Source organism: Mus caroli, unplaced genomic scaffold (genome assembly GCF_978045245.1).
Source record: "Mus caroli unplaced genomic scaffold, Mus_caroli_1 scaffold_9, whole genome shotgun sequence".
NCBI lineage: Eukaryota > Metazoa > Chordata > Mammalia > Rodentia > Muridae > Mus > Mus caroli.
This window is the reverse complement of record NW_028227264.1, coordinates 70,742,695-70,764,604: the sequence shown is the minus strand read 5'-3', so window position 1 is coordinate 70,764,604 and position 21,910 is coordinate 70,742,695. Positions and strand designations below refer to the sequence as shown.

The window sequence follows — 21,910 nt, the reverse complement described above, 5'->3', positions numbered from 1 at the left end:
CAATACAGGGGAATGCCAGGGCCAAAAGAATGGGAATGGGTGGGTAGGGAAGTGGGGGGGGTATGGGGGACTTTTGGGACAGCATTGGAAATGTAATTGAGGAAAATACGTAATAAAAAATATTAAAAATAAAAAAAAACAAATAATGTCTGGCTTTAGTATAATGAGTGTGTATGTGTGTGTGTGTGTGTGTGTGTGAGAGAGAGAGAGAGAGAGAGAGATGAATCTATGCTCTCTAACCATCCAAAGTTTAAGCAACTATTATTCTTCTGTGTTGAAGCAGTTCATTTAATCGTTTTAAAATTTCCACATGTCCAAAAAAATGATATTTCTTAAACATCCTAAAATTGATTTTACATTTAAATGCAATCTCTTCTGCTGATTGTTAAAAAAAAAAATCCATTGATAAAAGGTGGTTTTGTCCTCATTGTAAATTCAGAGTTGCCGAATTATGCCAAATACAGGAATTAAAGTATTTATGCTAATGGAATATAATCCTATAATTCCATGCATTTTCTCAGAAATGACAGTTACACTTGGTTCATGTTTTACAAATGAAGCTTGATCAGTGCTTGAAAAGAGGACAGAGCTGAAGTACTGGATACATAGTGGAGTAAATATAGTTTTCAGATGGGTTCTTATCCACAGGTGCTCATAGGTGGCTGAATTATGGATCTTACAGATAGTTAATCTGTGCAAATTCATTCATATAAACTTAAGTAAATGTCAGTTTGTGTTTTATTTTAAGATTTATTATTGTTAATATAATAATTATTAATAATAATTTGGTTTTTTTATAATAAGTTTTCTACAGCTGTCCTGGAACTCACTGTGTATAGCTGGCTGGCTTCAAACTCAAGGATCTACCTGCCTCTGCCCCCTAAGTTCAGGAATTAAAGCCACCACACACACTTTAGAATTTATTTTTATATATTCATGTGTATTGTGACCTTCTTAGTATCTTCCACATGTCTGCAGGAGCCTACAGAAGTCGGAAGGAGTGAGATTCCTTAAAACTGGAGTTATAGGTGACTGTCTGATGTGGGTTCCGGGAACTGAACTTGACTCCTCCTCGAGAAGAGGAGCAAGCATTCTTACATTTTTAGTTTTATATTCAAAGTAATAATTTAAGAGTCTCATGGGCTAGATGGTTACTTGTTTTGCAAGTGTCAGGACCTAAATTAGAATTCAAATCTATATGATAAAAAAGCATGTTGGTGTGCACATGTAACGATTAAACACACACACACACACACACACACACACACACACACACACCATGCAGAGAAAGGGAGTCCTTCCTTGGAGCTTACTTACCAGTCAACTTAGCCGAATTGATGATCATGAGACCATTGAGAGACTTCATCTTCACGAGGGTTTGAGTTTCTCATTGCCCTTCTCAGCATTATGCTCTGGGCTATCCTCACCACACAAGCATATATGTGTATACACATAAAAACAGATGACTTGAAAAGCATTTTACCTCAATGTAAATTAAATTAATTGACCCCTTTCTTTTATAACAAATCTCATAGGTTACAAATGCTAAAGTATTTAATTTGGCATGGAAATTGAATTGACAAAGGGTCCCAACATGAAGATCATGAACTTCATACTTCACCATATCTTTCTTATGTATATTTGGTACTGGCAAACAAAACATTTGCAAACAATCTGTTTATATTATTGGAAGAACAATCAAGGTTAATAAACCTTTTGTTTCCCTCCTTGGTAAAGCTTTTCTATTTCCCTTTAATAATAATAGACTCATTAAAAAATTTGTATCTCAATTTGTAAACCCAAGGTACACTGTATCTTTACAAACGGGACATGCAATATAAGTTTTAGACAGTAACTGAGTCCAGTAACTGCAAAGGAAGGTGTTTTGAAAAACAGGTAAGCCATTTAGGATAAGAGGTTAACTCGAGGCCTCTGATCTGACAGTAGCTCTGAAAATATCCTCTGCTCACTGCTCTTCTGGCTTTCTGCTATGGGGGCACAGTCAGTCAGTCTCTGATCTGCAGTTATTTGATGATAAAATTTGGATATGAGGTAGATTTATCAACCTCATGACTACAGAATCACTTAAAGTCATGTGCAAGTCTATCACATGCCATCCAAAGCTTCTGGTGTGTACACAGACCCTGCTCCTGACAGTAGTGTCCTGGGTGTATTGTGCTTAGCCCCTGAAGGGACACCATTCCTATCCAGCATGATTTTACTTCAGCACATTCCTATTCTATTCCAACTACAGAGCCTCTCAGCTGTATAAATATGTTTCTTTTCTCTTTGGGGCTGATCACCCTGAAGGTCTATTTCAAGTCCACCACTATCTACCAGGTTGATTGAGGTTCCTGCCATATTACCTGCCAAGTTCAACTCCTATGTGCTCTCAACACTCCTTCCTCCTAACAATTATTGGTTCTGCACAAGTCTCCATCTTTGAGAGCTGGGGAAGATGTTTCAACCCTCTTCTTCCTTAAAGGGAGATAGTGTGAGGATTATGAATATGAGACCAACCTAGGCTATACAATGAAACACTGGTTTCAGACAGACTGACAGTCACAGAAACAACATGTTCTCTATTATGATTCTGTTTTTAGGGGAATGCAATATAAAATTCCTGTAATTATGATCCTCCTTCTAAAGAAGTAATCATAGGGTGAGAATCCAGACAGAAAGCATCCCTTAACAGGTTGGTCATTGGGATCTTATCATGGTTCCTGGAGAAATAATGGTGTACCTTATATGACAAAATCTTATTAAGACTGAATTAAACCAACATTGATAAGGTGGGCAATATTTTGGCAGTAGCAATGTTCTAATGCTTGATAAACATAGAGGAAATATCAATGATATAGACCAAATGGTTATATGACATTGCTGGAATAAATGAGTGGATCAGAAAGACAGCAGAATGCTCAGATTTGTAACAGTCAAAAAGTATTAGGCTATATAGTAAAAAGGTGCAAAACATCTGATAGGATGGCAGGAGACAGGATACGGTTTATAAGACAAGAGCTGTTGGTGCTAAAGCAGGAGGGAACAGAACACAAGCTTTGATTTCACCATGCTTAGCAAGTAGTAACTTACCTCTGAGCAGGCTGATGGGTTATTTTCCATCCTTTTGATATGGAAGGATCAGGCTTATTTCATAATCTTCTGGGAAAGGAATCACCATAAATGCCCAATACAGATCAGGGGTAGGCCAACTCTCTTGCCTGGGGTTATGATATACTCTGAACACATATGTGCAATCCACTAATATCATCTTAGTCACTCTATCAGTGAATAATCAGTGCAAGCTAAAATGAGTGACTAAGAAGTGGCAAGCACAGTGGGGATTTTAGTAAACAAGTTGTGCTCCAGAACAAAAGAGATCAAGCTAAAAATAATGAGACGAGAAACCATGTTAAGTGATTTTTTTAAAAAGTGGTCCAGGTGTCTAGATGATACGGACACACAGATCCTAAACAAAGGGCTGATCATTCTATCTTGGGTATATCAGCAAGTCACAAGTCCAGTGTCTGTAGTCTTCTAGTCCTGGGGGGACAATGGCACATATAATACCTGTGAATAAAGTTATGTATGCCACTAAATGGTGTAAAAGAGTATCACACGTGAGATGCACCTAGATCAGGGAGGGATTCTGATCTTCAGATAGAAAGGCAAACATCCCTACTGGCTGAAGAATAAAGGCATTCACTGTAGCTACACATTGTGTGGAAAACATTTCCATTAAATGTGTGGCAAATCTAGCATGAAAAGATACAATCTGGATAGCTTTGACTAACTGGTCAGCTTTAACACCAGTTAACAATGACCCGAGTCTATCATAATAACTCCATATGCCGGGTCAAGTAGGCACAGAGTCTGAGTCAAGGACAGAGAGTGAATGTTATCAGAGATACCCATCATGTGTTATAGTAGCTAACAAGTCAAATGTCCAACTGGCCAACCGAGAATCCATGTAGGTTACAAATGACATGCTGCAGGGAGGGTACCATTCAGACTACATAACATTAGCATGTACATAGCCTCTATGCCATCTGTCACCATGGCTCCTTCTTCAGAGCCCATTGGGTTTCCCATTGGGTTTTCTTTTGACTAACCAGTGCAGGAGATGAAAGGCAAAACTCCCTCCACAGATGATACATTCAGCACGGGGTATTGGTTAACAAAGGGGCTGCTGAGCAAGAGCCAAAATCCAGAGCTCTTAGGAAAAAATATCCTCCCAAAAGACACCTTTTCATTCAATTTGCATAAAAATAATAACTTCAAATGGGACAATCGTCTGCTTCAAAGAATTGGAGCATAGCTTGACTGGGTAGTCTATGGAGCAGGGACGATTAGAATATTGGCGAAGAAGAGTACTGTGGAGGAGCTAAGTTGATGGAATTACTGAAGCGATCAAAGGTACAAAGCCCTTTGAAACCTACATTTATGCTCAATAAGTAGTATCCAGTATGGAAAGACACCAAACACAAAATAGATGGAGTTAGTGAGCCAGCTGACAGCCCCTATTGTCTGGGGCTGACCAACCTAATTCTTATGCAGTTAACACATTACCAGAGTGGTAGGCATAGAAGCTCAGCATAGCACAGACTAGAAATATGAGATTTAACTCAATGAAGACTGATCTGTATGGCATTTGCATCAGCCTTTATGGAATTCCTGACATGGAATAAATCTGTAGAGGACTCATTCTTTTGTATTTTTATGTTTTTCAGAGTTGGTTGATGCAAGAAGATCCTTTGCACTTGAAAAGGAGTGGTCCTTATTATCTCCTTTGATGTCTACAGGGATGGGGTAGGATGTAGGGCTGTTAGAATTTATCTCTACAGGTCTTTGAAAGGCTTGACCTATATAGACCTTGATCCATCATGATGTTCCAAGGACAGTACTACATACAGTACTAAATGATGCTCTGGATTAACTAAGAGATTCAGCTGAGTTGGTATAGAAAAACAAATGTGAATTTATCCCTGCAATAGAAAATCATCAGACCTTAGGACCAGGGTACAGAAATGGGCTTCCATAGCCTACTTCAATGCATCCTGTAGTCTAATGAGGGATTCAGGTACACATCGGTGTCTGCAGTAACCTGTATGATATCAGACTCTTGCACTTGCAATCCCTAGATAATGGTGGAGAGAAGTGGTTCTTTATTCCTTTTTATTACCTACACTGTGACTTCACAGTGTAGCACTCTTTTAGGCTTTATTCTGGTCAACTTCACAGTGTTTGAAACTATTCTGCTGCAGCTCTCCCACTTGACAAACACAATCATTTTCCTGTTCTCTTTCTCTAGGGATAGCCCCACAAAAGTCACATACATTACATCATGCTTCTTAGGAGGGTCAGCCAAGTTTTGACAGGTAAATTGGGAGTAGGTAGACGAAGTCCTTAGCCATATGTCTACATGTCCACAAGGAGTTTCTGGCTACAATCACAGCCCCTCATCTTGCTGAAGCAGCTAATCACACAATGACAGACCCTAATGCCTACTTCCTGATGGTTGGGAACATACAATGGAGGTCTGGGACTGCAGCCAGCAATGCTGAAGCAGGATGAGTTTTCCAAATATTATGGGCTCAGTCACAGAAAGACAAACATAGAAAGTCAAGCAAACGGTTTCACAGAATCACTACTAATAAAATAATTTCCGATGTTCTTGTCACATTCCAGTAAAGAAAAGAACTAAACATTTGTGTTTCTGAATCAACTCCAGCACTAGAAACACACAAGAAGCTTTTGGTAAAGTATAAGCAAACCATCATCAAACCAAATATGGTCATTACCTGTGTCATTTCAAGGAGATTATAAGGTTGGGGTCAAAGAAGCCAAGGCAATTCTTAAAATGTTGGGTGTTAGTAAAATAATTTATTCTGTCTCACATTGGTGATCACCACTAAGACGTGAGTGTTTACTGCAAAGAAAGATTGCCTGAGACACATCCACGAAATCATGACCAAAAGGACTTTGTGCATTGGTCTTGACAATGAGCATTTAATTAAAACTTCTACACAGAGTATTGAAAACTTAAGTGAGGATTTCTAGGTGACTAGAAAACACTGAAGACACAGTAGCTCCAATTACTACACTTGCTTTAAGTCGGTGTCTTAGTCACTGTGCTCACCACTGTCCATATTACAAAAAGAAATGTATCACCAATGACCACACAAGGAAACCCACAGAGGCAAGGTGGTAATCTAAGGTGGAAACTTGAGCTAGCACAAGGGAAAATTGATCAATAACCTACCACAACATCTGACTATTGTATTTCTTAAATGACAGGAAGCTAGAAGTGGGTCCCATTTCAGAAGATGAGGAAATGAAGTGTTGTATTATTTCTATCAGTTTTGAGATTCTATCATAAGACCTATTCAATATTGAGAGATATTATTAAAATTATTTTGTTCCTGTATCATAAGAGTCTCTCATACTTCCAGCAATTAAAAAGCAGTTTTCTGGGCATTGATATTTGTATCTATACTTTGTCTTTTGCCCAAATAACACACATGGTGTATTTCCCACCTATGTTAGGGAGTTACGATCATCAGGGATTAGAGATATGCCGGGACTCACTTGTCCCATGAATGTCTTCTGATTTTCTGAATCAAAGTTGCTCCTTATACATTTCTTCAGGCTTGAGTTAGTGCCCTAACCTGTTACACTCAGAAAGCATGAGTGACAGAAGTTAAGGTTCATTCATCAGGACCACCTTAGCTTACCCCTCCCTCACCCTTCCTCACCCCCAACCCCACTCGGGTCTACATTCATGTTCAGCCTTCTCCCTTAGTCCTGACACATTTCCATTGGATTTTAGTCCTCCTCCTCCTTCTTTAGACTTGTCAGGTGTTTCTGGTTTCCCCAGGGTAATCCTTTACCTTTTTAGAACAGGTTTTCCCTACTCTAAAGCAGTCATTCATCTCTCTCTGCCTTTGGTAAGTATCTTCCCTGTAAATCTAGGTATTAGAATATAAGCCACATGTTCCCATAGCCTGCCACCTTTTCTAGGGTCTCATAGGACAGTGGACTAGATAAGGCAACTGTTCCCTTGCCCAGAAGGTCCCTTTTCCTTGTATGTTCCTATCCAAATGCTACATCTTAGCATATTAACCCCTCTCAACCTCAGCCTGATGTGCCTGATCACAGCAAGCCAATCCACAGACTGCCCTCCCTGAAATCTTACCCAGAACTGTCAAACCAAGTCCAGCTTGACTGTGACTCACCAAAGCTCTGAAATCTAGCTCTGGTTTCCCTTAATACATAATGATCCATTCATAAGGCTTTGGACCCTGACAGTTGCCAGAATGAGCAATTTTCTTTCATATTGTATGTTCTCAAGAGCGTCAGGGATAGGACTATTCATTATTGGTTGGATACCCTGTGTTTGGGAAGCAGGACTTGGCCCAGGTATTAAAGAATCACTCCTGAAAGACTGCTGAAAAGGAGAGGTTAAAGTTCACATATGGATAAACTATATTCAAAATTGGCCAGAGTGTGCTTCAGTTTGATTGACTAAGAACTCATGTTATTTGTGAATTTTTAAAAGCTGTATCATGTTCAGTTTATACTTCTTATGATTTTCCAACAAATAGATATGAAGTTAATTTGAAATGAGGTTGATAGTTTGAAGCTTAAGTAAAATATTTTATCGTTGGAAGAAGCATTTTCAGAGACGCCTTTATCTTAAGAGGAAATATAGTGTATGTATCTATATTACTTGATACCATCATTCAGATTTACAAAGAAATCAAATGTATGTTTTTAACATTAGATAGTGCACTGGCTGGTTTTGTGTGTCAACTTGATACAAGCTGGAGCTATCACAGAGAAAGAAGCCTCCTTTGAAAAGGAGGATCTCCATGAGATCCAGCTATAAGGCCTTCTCCCAATTAATGATCAAGGGTGGGAGGGTCCGTGGTGGGTAGTACCATCCCTGTCCCAGCAGTCCTAGGTTCTATAAGAAAGCAAACTGAGCAAGCCAAGGGAAGCAATCTAGTAAGCAGCATGCCTCCATGGTTTCTGTATCAGTTTCTGCCTCTTGCTTCCTATCCTGTGTGAGTTCCTGTCCTGACTTCCTTTGGTGATGAACAGCAATGTGGAAGTGTCAGCTGAATAAACCCTTCCCCACCTCTCCCCAGTTTGGTCATGCTTCTTGGTCATGATGTTTTGTGCAGGAATAGAAACACTGACTAAGACAGATAGCTTAGAAACTCTATATAATCTAACCTGATTAAACTGGCTAACATCAAGAACCTCATTATTTCTGTGTCTTTAATTCACATAACCTAAACCTTGAATTACTTATACTTTCACTTTCTATTCAAAAATTGTTATTCCATATTTGCTTGAAGTTCAGTGCTGTTCTAAATAGCATCCCTATAAATGAAGGACATCAAATGTCACCAGTGAAACACTGTATCATAGCCACGGGAGGCTTGACTTCTCCTTGTTCTTACAAACTGGCAGAATGTTCTGTCCTTGTTTTGTGCAATTCCCGTTAGAGCCCATCAATTATTAACACAAATGGATGATGACTCTAAGCTTACCCAAAGGTGTTATTTAAGAATTTCATCCTTTTATCTGTAATTCTAAAAAGGGATTAATCATGTCACTTAACATATTTCTATGTAACTTTAAATTATAGTTTTGAATTTTTTAAGATATAAAATCAATATAAAGTAGCTTGGGAAAATAAAAGAAATCCTAAAAAAGACCATTCAATTCTGGGACCTATATCTAACATTTAGAGTAATGAATGCTTAAATGTTACCATAAATTCAAATAGGTAGTCTATATTTTATACAATCTATAAAGATACATATTTTATTTATTACATATACATATGTATACATATACATATGTTACCATAAATTCAAATAGGTAGTCTATATTTTATACAATGTATAAAGATATATATTTTATTTATTACATACACATTAGACACAGAGACACACACACACACAGGTAGGCCACTTAAAGGAACGTGGTTAACTCAAAGACAGCTGCATCATTGAAAAGCCTACCCTGCCGGGCGTGGTGGCGCACGCCTTTAATCCCAGCACTCGGGAGGCAGAGGCAGGCGGATTTCTGAGTTCGAGGCCAGCCTGGTCTACAAAGTGAGCTCCAGGACAGCCAGGGCTATACAGAGAAACCCTGTCTCGTAAAAACCAAAAAAAAAAAAAAAAAAAAAAAAAAAAAAAAAAAAAAAGAAAAGCCTACCCTAGGAGGGGTAATTAGCAAGAGCAACATTCAGGTAGCTTGGCATGTTAGAGTCTTATCTTTCTTCAGCAGTTTTTACTGCTTATATAATCTTGAGGGATGGGGTTATTGTGAACATTGTAAGTTTCTGAGACTTTCTGAGACTTGTGAGTTTCCTTTCTGAGTTTTTTTTTTTAATTATTGTTTTTAAAACGTTTTATTGGTTCTTTGTGAATTTTACATCATGCACCCCAATTTCACTCATCTTCCCCTCCCTTTGTATCCATTCTTCACTCTTTCAACCTCCCTGACAACATAGACATTAAAAAAATAATAATAATCCTGTTGTAGAAGCTATAGCGTTTCACTTACATCCCACAGTATACCCTTTTGTACACACTTCTTTGCTTACAAATATCCATTGCAATGACTCATTGGTCTGGTATGAGTGTGGCCTCTGCTATTTAATCAATACTGGACCCTCAGTGGGACTTAGATATCCTGTTCTTACCCTATGTCATGGAGATCCTGTCGTTATGGATCTATAGGACCAGCCCCTTTATGCACTCCAGCAGTTCATCTGTAGGGTCAATGTTCAGGTGGGCTAATTCAAAGCCCTGGATAGGGGCTTGACAGGTATCTAGGGGTGGTCATCCCATCAACTCTCCTGCTTTCATCCGGCTCACCTGCAACTCCCACAATGTGCTAGACTGCTGTCTTGAATATTGAATAGGGGCTTGTTCAGCTCTCCTGCTCTCACGTCCTCAGGGTCAGCTCTTTTCTTACACAGCCCTCAGACATCAACATATCCCTGATCAGTAGCCCAGATCAGGGACATCTGCCCAGACTTGGTGGTAAGAGACTACTACTACTGCAGGGCACAGACTCAGAAGTGGCCTCTGGTGGTGGTGGCGACACAGACCCAGAAGCCCCATTGCAATGGGACATGGTCCCAGGTGGCATCACTGGCTATTCACATCAGGCTGTTCCTCACTATCCTCTGCAGTTCTGCGGGTCTTCATTGTACCTGCATCCTTCTGTTTCTCTTTCTCTTCCATTTCTTCACCGCTTACTTCCTTCTTTTAGGTACCAGGGGTGAGGGTCTGGGTTTGTCTCAGGAGTGATTTTAAGAGTGTTTTGCCCTGATTGTCTATTATGGCACTGGGTAGGGCTCATTTTGCGCATAGTCTGTCCTCCAGGCCTGTGGGGCACTAGATTGGTGGTCAAGTCTGTGGTTGCCTCAGCCTTGTTCCTCACCCATGAGTGGGTTCTCTGTCTGAAGCTCACTCTTGCCCACGGCTTGAGGTGCCAGGCAGCAGCCCTAGGCAGGGTTCTTCTAGTCTTCGGCTTGCTCTCCACCATTGGAGCAAGCCCGGGCCCGTGTGGCACCATACTAGAGTTCTTCTCAGGTTCACCTTTTTCAGGGAAGGCTAGTCTACTAATCATTCAGATGTTCACAGGTCCGAACACTGAGCAAAGATGTAGCCTCTCTCCTCTTTGCTACCTACTGATGCACATTGATACAGCAGCCATGTTGGCACCGCCTCTAGGGGGCAGCTCCTTTTTTAAAAAAATGAAAAAAAAATATATCACATATATATATACATATATATATATATATATAATTTTATTTTTATATATAGATCTTTTTAATTTTTTATATTATATATATAATTTTATGTGTGTGTATAATATGTATATACTACACACACATATATACATACATACATATATGATATTTTCTTTATTTACATTTCAAGTGTTATCCTCTTTCCCGGTTTCCCCTCCTCCTGGAAAACCCAATTCTATCCCCCTTACCCCTGCTTCTTCTCTTCCTATATTCTGTCTCCAGTGCTACATCCATCTTACCCGGTAGTTCAAGGCTACCTCAAGATCTCACATGGAACTTTCCAGCTTTCTTTGTAGGTTGGTCTCAGAAGAGGGATGGTGTTTTGGTACATATAACTTAGTAGTTCAACCTTATCTGGTCCTGATTCATAGGGAAGGATAATTCAGGTCATGCAGAGATGTGAGAGGAGCATTCATGCAATAAATGACAAGTCAGCTCGATTTAGTAATTTGTACAACTGATCATCAAATCGCAAAGAGATTTTCTTTGATACACCCATAGTTATAAAACATATGTGGATGGACAGAACAGGCAGGCTATTAGAAAGACATAATCTAGTCATTGCAGCTTTTTGTATTGACCTTGATCGAGGATCATCTAATAGTATTGATGACCAAGTTCATGACTATAAAAATAGACTTCGTTATGACTATTAAGGCTAAATAACATACTGAACATAATTGTATGACAATGAATTGATGTGCTCTTAATATAAATGCAAAAGTAACTAGGTTTACAATGGTAAACTCTTGATATTTATTTCCTTATAATATACATGAAAATAGAAATAATTACTATCTATAGGTGATGATTTACCAACATGGTTACTTATAATTACTATATATTAGTATAGGTGGTAACTTACCAACATGGTTCCTTATGAAATGGAACAAATGCAGGGAGGTTGGGGATCTGGTTCAGGTCACCATGCTTGAGAAATAAGCACTTTACCTATGGAGCTCTTTCTGAAGCCCCTTGGAGTCTTCCTTAATATGTTTGATAGAGAACTTAATCTAAATGAGTGACCAACTCAAGGGAAATCACATAGTACCCTGGGGACCTGCTTCCTTATCTCCATTAAAAATCTTTAACACGAAGTACTTCTGTTCATAATAAGGTCAGAGCTTTCTAGATTGTAAATAAAAATATTATGTTTTTCTATCAAATATCCACAGATCAGTCCTAACACAGAAATTTTTTACTAACCCGAGGGAAACTTGTTTTATTTCTTCTACTGTGCTCCCAACAATAAATAATAAGACCATAATAGAATAAAAGGCTGGGGCAGTCAGGTGGCATTTCAAAACTTTGGTCAAGTTTTTCCTCTCTGTGTATTTCTTCACCCAACACTACAATCCCACAGTCTACATTAATGGGTCTTATTGATGGATTACTTCTAAGCAAGACAAACAAATAATGAAAACAAACATGAGTAAAGTAACTAAAAGTCTCTTAGCTAAACTTTTCACTTTCCAACGGATCGATAAACTCCCTAGCTTTCAGAGTAACTGTTGCTAATAACAATGTATGCCTGTTTATCATCACATAATCAATACAGTAAGCACATGGCTGACATGTCTGCTTCTGCTGATTTCCTCTTCCTCAGATTTCACCGTAGGTCTCATTTCAGGGAGCTCAGGTATTGATCGTTCTCTCTTAGCTCACTTTTACAGTTTTTGAATGGATAAAAGTTCAGGGGGAATGTTGGAGGATCACGTATATGGGTAAAGGGAACACAGAGAGACATACATAGAAACATACACATACAAACATACATGCACACACATATATAAACTCATATACAAATAAGAAATACCCACCCACAGACATACACATATAGACATATACATTTGTGTGTGTGTGTGTGCGTGTGTGTGTGTTTGTGTGTATGCAGTTCCCTCTCTGACATGAAATGTACTACTTAAAACTGAAATTATAATTTTTAGGAACACTGACTCTTTCTTCTTTTTTAATTTTTTTATTTTTTTAAAATTTTTAATATTTTTTATTACATATTTTCCTCAATTACATTTCCAATGCTATCCCAAAAGTCCCCCATACCCTCCCCTTCACTTCCCTACCCACCCATTCCCATTTTTTTGGCCCTGGCATTCCCCTGTACTGGGGCATATAAAGTTTGTGTGTCCAATGGGCCACTCTTTCCAGTGATGGCCGACTAGGCCATCTTTTGATACAAATGCAGCTAGAGTCAAGAGCTCCAGGGTATTGGTTAGTTCATAATGTTAGGGACACTGACTTTATTTGAAGTATGAGCAAACAAATTCTTATCTTTGTCATCTGATCTTCTTTCTAATGTCTTTCTAAGAGAAAGGAGGGCATCTGAATGAATGGATATATCATCAGGATGGTACTCTTTGCCTTCAATAGCACACCCTGTCTTTTGACTCCTGGTGATATATATATGGTGAAAGGGTAAACTGAGGCCATTGTTGTCTAAGGGGCATGTCCTATAGCATTAATTCAGTTTAAAATCTAAACTGATATATCTAACTTGGCCTTAAGACATCACAGAAATACTAGCTTTCCATATGGCAATCAGGATCTCATTATTATTTGGTTTCCTTAGAAGAACATATTTCATTTTCAAGCTCTAACGATGTCGACTTTAGTTAAATTATACTGTTATAGTTTTAAGTTGCATAGACAGGAGTAGTTAACAACAGAGTAATTCAAAAATAATAATACAGGAATGGGTGGAGGGCAGATAGTCTCCCAAAACCCCCAGGATACACAAGCTCTACAATTGTCTTCACTCCTAAGTTGACAAGGAGAATAACCAATCATATTCTGCTCCACTGACCCAGTACAGTGCCTGGACAAATGTAAGAGCTCCAATAAGAGCAGGAGCTCTTGACTCTAGCAGCATATGTATCAAAAGATGGCCTAGTTGGCCATCACTGGAAAGAGAGGCCCATTGGACTTGCAAACTTTATATGCCCCAGTACAGGGGAACACCAGGGCCAAAAAGTGGGAGTGGATGAGTAGGGGAGTGGGGGGGGGGTTATAGGGGACTTTTGGGATAGCATTGGAAATGTAAATGAGGAAAATACCTAATTAAAAATATCAAAAAAGAGTAGACATTAGCACTTTGCAATGGAAAACCACTTCAAAGATGACCTTTGCTAAAGAGCTCATAGTATCCATCATGCAAGCACAAATACATCTTCTTCCCTCATTGAACTGACACTGGTACTGCCTTCACAGCAAAGGGATAATAGCTAAACCTTTAAAACACTCAGAATAACTAGCAGGACACAACATATACACGCTGGAACTTTCTCCATGTGTGCTGTCTCAGCACCAAGATGTCTGGAGGACTATTGTGGAGTCTTCTAGGCTGACCTATCCATTACACAGAACAAAAGGATACAAACGCAATCACTTTCTCAAGGCTTCACTTTGAAAAAAAAAAACTTCACAGAGTATGTTGTGTGTTCAAAATTGCCAAAGCCTTTGTGAACCTGTGCCCTGAGCAAGAACTCCTTACTGCTTTCCCATTTCTTTTGTTATAAATAGATATGTTTGCCTATATATGCCCAAACATTTTATCTTGGAATCTGTAGTGATTTGAATATGGTTGGCCCCCATAGACTCATGTGTTTGAATTCTTGGCCCACAAAGAGTGATGCTATTGGAAGGTGTGGCCTTGTTAGGTGAAATATGTCACTGTGGGTATAGGCTTTGATGTCTAATGCTTAAGCCCCACCTAGTGTGGAAGAGGGATTATCTCCTCCTGGTTGCCTTCAGTTGAAGATGTAGAACTCAGCTCCTCTACTGCCATGCCTGCCTGGACACTGCCATATTTTCCACCATGATGATAATGGACTAACCTCTGAACCTGTAAGGTAGCCCCAATTTATATATTGTTCTTATGAGCGTTGCCTTGGTCATGGTGTCTGTTCACAGCAATAAAACCCTAAATAAGACAGGAGCATGTGCATCTCTTCTTTTAAAAATTGTAAGACTTCACAGTTGGATCTGCTGTAGGTATCAGGGAAGATCTGGTCTTACATGTTTCCAGAATGCTGGGTCAATGTTTGAGGCTGTAGGAGATGAAATTTTTTTCATTGTGTGATCATGGTGGACCTTTAGGCACAGTGTATAGAGGCACCTACAGATGCTTAATTTCCTCCAATGTCCAGATTCATGTGTTTAAAGTCCTACTATCCAGGATGCTGTTTGGTTTGGAGGTGTTAGGTCTACCGAGACATGGAGTTCCAGGGAGGGTCACTGGGTTCTTATAGGTGGAGGGGCCTCTAAGGCATGGTGCCTTGGGGGAGGTCCTTAGGTCATTAAGTGTGGTGATGATGTGGCACTCCCTCCATCTTCTGCTCATTTTCCTCCTGGACATTTGACTGTCTATGCTACATTTTCTATGCTGCAAATGCCCATTGTTGGTTTCTAGGCTACAGTAGACTGAGACCTGCAGAACTAATCCATCACAGACTGGAAATGCCCAACAGCCAATCCCTTCTCTTTGTATCTGAAGTACTTTCTTTTGGTGGCAGAAAACTGTCAGACATAGTAATGAACATCATGTAGCAATAAACATCTCTGTCTTCCACATTCTCCCACAGCAACCAACACCTCTGATGTTCCTTACACAAACTGGCCTTCACCCACTCTGCATCCTTGTCACCCTAGTGGGGACTGTAAACTAATTACCTGATTCCATTCCTGATCCTGATAAGAGTTCTTACACAAAGCCAATGTGAGTCTTTAAAAATGGAAAACTTGACAAAGGAAATGAGAGTTGCTTGTACTGGAACCTTGGAATCAGTGCATGACTGTGCTCCACTGTGTAGCTGTCCCTATTTGAAGTGCAAAACTGAAGTTAATAGAAGGTTGCTGTAAAGCTGAGAGCCATATCAGAGTCTTAGAAGCACCTAGATCTACTGTCACCCATCTCTGATATCCACTAATGTGACCTGACATTTCTAGGGATGGAAACAAATGATGTCTTTGTTGGAATTGAATTTTCAATATTTGTTACCCCCAAAGATTCTAAAGATTTTAAAATAATGATCATTGTAGCTTAACTTTTGCATGTCTTGGGAATGCAATATCTAAATTTTATATTTGAAATGCTTTTCTCCCATTTAGCACAATGACTTACATACTTGTGTGACAACTTTTATGTATCTACATAAAAGTTTAGTCCTTAAATTTGGAGGGACACATATACATAGCAAACACACATATGTAGAACACACGAAAACACACACACATAAATGCTTGTACACACACACACACACACACACATATATATATACATGCACACATATGTATGCATGTATATATAATCTCACATGTATGAAATAGACACAGACACATAGAAAATACAATGTATAGGTATGTATATATAAATGTATATATATGTGAGAGAGCATATTTATTTGTTTTATATTTCAGTGTTCTGAATTTAGCTATAGTATTTTAAGGTAGCTTTTAAAGCACCCAGAAGATGTTTTCTTTTTTCATAAGGTCAGCAGAAAACTCACAAGTGAGTTAGAGTGTATAGGTACAATAAGGCTGCTGATTATTGTTCTGCACATAAAGAATAACACTTTACCAAGTTGTTGGTAAAAGATTTCTCCCTCTTTCCATAAAGCTGCCTGTATGAAGTAATGTTTTGCTGTGAGTTTAGCACAGGAAGCAATGGCCAGTTTGTTCATAGCCAGGGGACATCAGGCTGATGCTTACAAACACAGTGTTTTAAAGAGTGTCCCCTTACTTCATTTTATCCCAATTCCTGGGCCTTTGAAAAGGAATAGCCAGGAGGCTGCAAGTTAGGCCAGTGGCTCTTGAGTTTTCTTCCTCTTTGCATTTGGTAGTTCATCATATTATTTCATTAAAAATAAGAAGCAACAAATATGTGTCTCATGCAAAAATATCCACATTGTTCATGTGTTATTTCTCTGTGCTCTCTTGGACTGCTTTCACATCTTCAAAATAATTCATTACTACAATGATAAAATTAAATTTCCTTAGGAGAATATGATTGGAATATACAGGGTGGCACCTGGACAAAACACTCAAACTTACAAATATTTTTAGATAAACATTTTTGAACCTAAAAAAAATCTAAATATATGCTGACTATCCAATATGAAACTTAAGTCAACATATTCCCATTTTACTTCTGGCAATATTGAAAGTGTTTGGCTATCAATATATAAATGATTTTAGAACAAGTATAGTAGCAGTATCAATTTTGTTATTTGATGCAAGAAATACCTGTCTGTACTGGATACACCACTGTGTTAACTAAAGAGGCAATTCTATAGGGTAAGTTGGTTGCTGCAAGTTGCTTTGAGATACTTGCTAACTGTGCCTGCTTATCAAAACTTTGGTAAGATAAACTATACAATTCTGAGCAAGGCTCGGTCCTCATACATGATCTTCAAGATCATTATATCACTGATACTTTATAAATTCCCTTTTAATGTTGGCTTCTAGAACAATGCTAGGAAGGAAAACACACTAGAGTACAGTAAGTGTAACATACTCAGCTTTGTTCAATGACCATGTCTCTGATGTTTGGTTGGTTAGTGGATTAGTCAGATTCGTTGCATGATTGACTTGACCTGGTCTTAGGACACATACTATGCTGCTGGTTTTAGGGTCTAAACTACCTCTACAGGCAAAATGAACTTATCCTTATGTGGCCACAAACAAGAGGGAACAAACTAGAGGTGAGTGAAGTCATGATTTACTGTTCTGCTCAGAAAAGAAAATTTCAGCCACATTCAGGATTTCTTGAATGCCATCAGTTAGAACCTAGAAGTCAAACTGCCCAGTGAGAAGCTTAGCATCACTGTCTTCTGAGAGGCTCCTCCCAGCAGCTGACCAAAACAAATGCAGAGACTCAGAGTCAAACATTAGACTGAGCTTGGGAATTCTTGTGGGAGAGTTGGTGGAAGGACTGAGAAGTCCAGAGAGGACAGGGACTCCACAAGAAGACCAACAGTGTCAACTAACCTGGATTCTTGGGGAATCCCAGAGACTGAACTGCCAACTATAGAGAATACAAAGGCTGGCCCAACACCCCTGCATATATGTAGCAGATGTGTAGTTTGGGCCTCATGTGGGTCCCCCAACAACTGGAACAGGACTATCCCTGATCCTGTTGCCTGCCTGTGAATTCTGCTCTCCTAACTGGGCTACCCTGTCTTGTCTTAATGGGTGAGGATGTGCCTAGTCCTTTAGTTACTTGAGGTGCCAGGGCAGGTCAGTGCCCAGGGCTGGGACCTCCCCATTCTCAGATGTGAAGAGGATGGGGGTGGGGAGAGAAGTCATGTGAAGGGAGATTTGGAGGAGAGGGGCTACAATCGGATATAAAGTGAATAAATAAGTAAATTAATGGAAAAATAAAATACTCAATAAAATATAATAATAATAATAATAATAATAATAATAATAATAATAATTTGACTGTTGCAGGCAGTGGTAGAAGAGTCATTCTTAACTCACAGATACAGGGAGTATATAATAACTCACATCTTCCCCGTGTTGCTATCACCCATTTATCCACTCATGAAATATAAAGGACTATGGCAGAATGCACTCAGCAGACAAAAGAAATCAATTCATGAATGTAATGAAACCAACAGAAAGAAAGCAAAGCAATTGTGAGTTACAGGAGAGAGAGTTTCTTAGGTCTTTGGGTCCAAGTAATCAAGAAAAAAAAGGAGCTTAGCTAGTTAACCCAGACTGAACTGTATAGTCAGTAGAAAATGCAGTAAGAGAAGTGGAAAGCCAAACATATTGCTCAGGCTTACTTTGGTAAGGTGTGCATAAAGATGAAAAGTCATATATTTTCCTAACATTAACAAAGACACAATCACATCTAGTCTCCTAAAATCCACTGAGTAATGTACTCAAAAAAAAAAAAAAACCAAAAAAAACAAAAACAAAACTTAGTTTTTGAAGGCATGAAGGGGTCATGCAGAGCATCTGAGGCTCAGACTGTGAGAGGCCATGGAAGGCCATTGGTGAAGGTGTAGGCTCAGTTGCAATTGATGGTCCAGGGCTGAAGGGGTCATGCAGTGCTTTGGAGATGCCAAGACCATGAGATGACCACCAAGAACAGCGGCAGCAGTGGAGTACAGGCAGCTGGAGCCTAGAAGACAACGTTTGTGCTACAAAGGGCAGGGCTGGAGAATTGACCCAAGCCCTTAGAGAAGTTCAGAAGATCGTGAGTTGGATCCCAGACATTGGATGGTTGGAGATTGATTTTTACTTTTGATTGTGACTATGTCCTGATATTTTTCCCTCTTGAAGAAAGAAAGTATTTTAGTGGAGCCCACTGTTAAGAGACTTTGAATTTTAAAAGATATTGGACATTTTAAAGGGATTGAACTTCAATGTACAAGACTGGGGGACTTTTAAAATTATTTAGATCTTGGGGTTTAATAAGAAAGTAAGGGTTGAGGCTTAATAGTGATGTGTTTGTGTGTCAAGTTGATAAGAGGTCAATTGTACTGGCTGGTTTTGTGTGTCAACTTGACACAGGCTGGAGTTATCACAAAGAAAGGAGCTTCAGTTGGGGAAATGCTTCCATGAGATCCAGCTGTAAGGCATTTTCTCAATTAGTGATCAAGGCTAGTAGTCTTGGGTACTAATCTCTGGGCTGGTAGTCTTGGGTTCTATAAGAAAGCAAGCTGAGCAAGTCAGTAGAAGCAAGCCAGTAAGTAACATCCCTCCATGGCTTCTGCATCAGCTCCTGCTTCCTGACCTGCTTGAGTTCCAGTCCTGACATCCTTTGATGATCAACAGCAATGTGCAAAGTGTAAGCTGAATAAACCTTTTATTCTGATCGCAATGTCAGGTGTGCAGGCTCATTCAGGCTTTCATGGTCAGATAGAGTGAGAGAAGTAGAAGGCACGGAAGGAGGAGTCACTTCCACAGGGGAAACCTGCAGGTGGTTCTCCATCCCACAGCAAGGTCTGCTCCTGCCATGACACAGCCTGGATGCATTTGTGGATTAACTGTAAACAGTTTCCTCTTCTTCCAGGGTCTTCCAGACAGCAAGGGTCTCTGTGTTTAAGGAATAGTCCTGGCAATCCAGTCTCTCTGGCAGACACACAGAGCAAAGGAATTTACTTGTAAAATTCTCCTTAAAACTCGGGTTTCTATTCTCATATTTCAATAAAGCAATGAGCCATGGGTGGGGAGTTTGTTTTAATTTTAGAAGCCATGCAAAAAAAATCCATTAGTCAATAAATAACATTTCCTATGAGTGATTTTCTTTCTTTTTTTTTAATATTTTTATTACATATTTTCCTCAATTACATTTCCAATACTATCCCAAAAGTCCCCCATAGCGCCCCCCACTTCCCTACCCACCCATTCCCATTCTTTTGGCCCTGGCATTCCCCTATATTGGGGCATATAAAGTTTGCAAGTCCAAAGGGCCTCTCTTTCCATTGATGGCCGACTAGGCCATCTTTCAATACATATGCAGCTAGAGACAAGAGCTCCAGGGTTCTGGTTAGTACATCATGTTGTTCCAACAATAGGGTTGCAGATCCCTTTAGCTCCTTGGGTACTTCCTCTAGCTTCTCCATTGGGAGCCCTGTGATACATCCAATAGCTGACTGTGAACATCCACTCCTGTGTTTGCTAGGCCCCGGCATTGTCTCACAAGAGACAGCTATATTTGGGTCCTTTCAGCAAAATCTTGCTAGTGTATGCAATGGTGTCAGCGTTTAGAAGCTGATTATGGGATGGATCCCTGGATACAGCAGTCTCTAAATGGTCCATCCTTTCATCACAGCTACGAACTTTGTCTCTGTAACTCCTTCCCTGGGTGTTTTGTTCCCAATTCTAAGAAGGTGCACAGTGTCCACACTTTGGTCTTCATTCTTCTTGAGTTTCATGCGTTTATCAAATTGTATCTTATATCTTGGGTATCCTAAGTTTTGGGCTAATATCCACTTATCAGTGTATACATATTGTGTGAGTTCTTTTGTGATTGTGTTACTTCACTCAAGATGATGCCCTCCAGGTCCATCCATTTGGCTAGGAATTTCATAAATTCATTCTTTTTAATAGCTGAGTAGTACTCCATTGTGTAAATGTACCATAATTTCTGTATCCATTCCTCTGTTGAGGGACATCTGGGTTCTTTCCAGCTTCTGGCTATTATAAATAGGGCTGCTATGAACATAGTGGAGCATGTGTCCTTTTTACCGGTTGGGACATCTTCTGGATATATGCCCAGGAGAGGTATTGCTGGATCCTCCGGTAGTACTATGTCCAATTTTCTGAGGAACCGCCAGACTGATTTCCAGAGTGGTTGTACAAGCTTGCAATCCCACCAACAATGGAGGAGTGTTCCTCTTTCTCCACATCCTCGCCAGCATCTGCTGTCACCTGAATTTTTGATCTTAGCCATTCTGACTGGTGTGAGGTGGAGTCTCAGGGTTGTTTTGATTTGCATTTCCCTGATGATTAAGGATGTTGAACATTTTTTCAGGTGCTTCTCTGCCATTCGGTATTCCTCAGGTGAGAATTCTTTGTTCAGTTCTGAGCCCCATGTTTTAATGGGGTTATTTGACTTTCTGGAGTCCACCTTCTTGAGTTCTTTATATATATTGGATATTAGTCCCTTATCTGATTTAGGATAGGTGAAGATCCTTTCCCAATCTGTTGGTGGTTTTTTTGTCTTATTGATGGTGTCTTTAGCCTTGCAGAAGCTTTGTAGTTTCATGAGGTCCCACTTGTCAATTCTCGATCTTACAGCACAAGCCATTAATGTTCTATTCAAGAATTTTTCCCCTGTGCCCATATCTTCAAGGCTTTTCCCCACTTTCTCCTCTATAAGTTTCAGTGTCTCTGGTTTTATGTGAAGTTCCTTGATCCACTTAGACTTGACCTTAGTACAAGGAGATAGGAATGGATCGATTCGCATTCTTCTACATGTTAACAACCAGTTGTGCCAGCACCATTTGTTGAAAATGCTGTCTTTCTTCCACTGGATGTTTTTAGCTCCCTTGTCGAAGATCAAGTGACCATAGGTGTGTGGGTTCATTTCTGGGTCTTCAA

General features: G+C 39.5%; 1 non-coding gene across 1 annotated transcript; it reads right to left on the bottom strand.

Moving 5' to 3' along the window:
* Positions 1-10,636: 10,636 nt before the first annotated feature.
* LOC115032230 (small nucleolar RNA SNORA17) lies at positions 10,637-10,768 on the bottom strand. The gene has a single exon (XR_003837885.1). It is a non-coding gene; the product is annotated as a small nucleolar RNA SNORA17 (small nucleolar RNA).
* Positions 10,769-21,910: the final 11,142 nt, after the last annotated feature.